Consider the following 1564-nt stretch of genomic DNA (forward strand, 5'->3'; position numbering starts at 1 on the left):
TCGAGTGGGCTTCGTTCCCTTAGCATATTTTAATGATTATGTACTAATTGTGGCTGTATTCGGAGCATCCAGAGGTCGATTAGTGCGGGCGAGGCATCGCGGGCTAGAGTTTGGACCGGATCGAGGTGAGTAATGGTTACAAATGATGTTCTGAGGGTTTGAAACCCTGGATTGCACATCGTAGTGCTATATTGAGGTAAGGCACACGCTTGATGACGAGCATGGGGTCGTGCACTATTGGGGATTGTGACTGGGTCCGTCCCGATTGATTATCTTACCGCGTATTTGATTGAAATCTAATTGCTATCATCATTATTTGGGCTGAATGCCATATCTGGGCTTCGTGCCAATTATTTGAACCCTTTGGGGATTGTTGTTGATATTTCCTCACTGTTTTGACTATATACTTGAACTCGGTCATGTTATTTCCACTGTTTTCAAAATTCAGCCATGATCACTCAGTTTTAATACTCAAATGATATTTAAATGATGCTTTGGGCTGAGAAACACTGTTTTACTGTTCCCCGAGAGGCTTATGTGATTTTTTGACTGAGCAAGGCCGAGGGCCTGTGTTGTGAGGATGTATTTTGGTCGGGCTGCACGCCGCAGCGGTGATACACTGATTTTGATTATGAGGCCGAGGGCCTGAGATTTGTACGCCACGAGGTGGCTTGATATTAATATGAGGTCGAGTACCTGTTTATGATGCCACGAGATGGCTTGATATTGAGCTTGGGCCGTAAGGGGCCCCTCCAGGAGTCTGCACACCCCCAGTGAGCGCGGGTACCCATTGTGATGTGAGTTATAGCCCGAGGGGCTGGTATTGTTCTCTATGATTGCCCGAGGGGCTGGTACTGTTCTGAGATATTTCCCGAGGGGCGGATTTGTTGACATTATGCCCGAAGGGCGAACCTTATGTGTTTATCTGTTTCATTACCTGTCATTTACCTGTTAAGTTGTGTAACTGTGCCCGAGGGGCGGATTCTCTATGCTTGTCTGTTCTAGTTGTTTTCTATTCAATTGCTTAACTGTTGAAAAGCCATTTTTGAAGAAGTTTTAAACTGAGCTAAGATGTTTTAAGAGGTTTCACAACATCATTGATTTCTTACAGGTTTTGTACTACTTCCGTACAACATGTTGATGCACTTTTCGTGATTTCTTATCGCTTAGTCTTTATTTATGATTATTACTCACTGAGTTGGAAGTACTCACTTTACTCCCTGCACCATGTGTGCAAATTCAGGTATTTTCTGAACCCGGTAGCAGGTATTGGTTGATCGGAGGCAGAGTCATAGGAGTTTAGCCAGGTAGCTGTCGGTGTTCGCAGCACTGCTTTCCTCCCTCTTTATTCTATCAGTCTGTACTTAGTACATTCCAGATCTTGTAAGTGGTATTTTGACCTTAGTAGATGCTCATGACTAGTGACAACCCGGTATCGGGCTGAGTTGGGTTATTTTCCGCGAATTGTTTTGTATTGTCATTGTTACTTCTGAGTTTATATCATATTTTAGACATAATGCTTATTGTTTAATTGCTTAAAAACTGGATTGGAAATGTGTCGGCT

Source organism: Nicotiana attenuata, chromosome 5 (genome assembly GCF_001879085.1).
Source record: "Nicotiana attenuata strain UT chromosome 5, NIATTr2, whole genome shotgun sequence".
Taxonomy (NCBI): Eukaryota; Viridiplantae; Streptophyta; class Magnoliopsida; order Solanales; family Solanaceae; genus Nicotiana; species Nicotiana attenuata.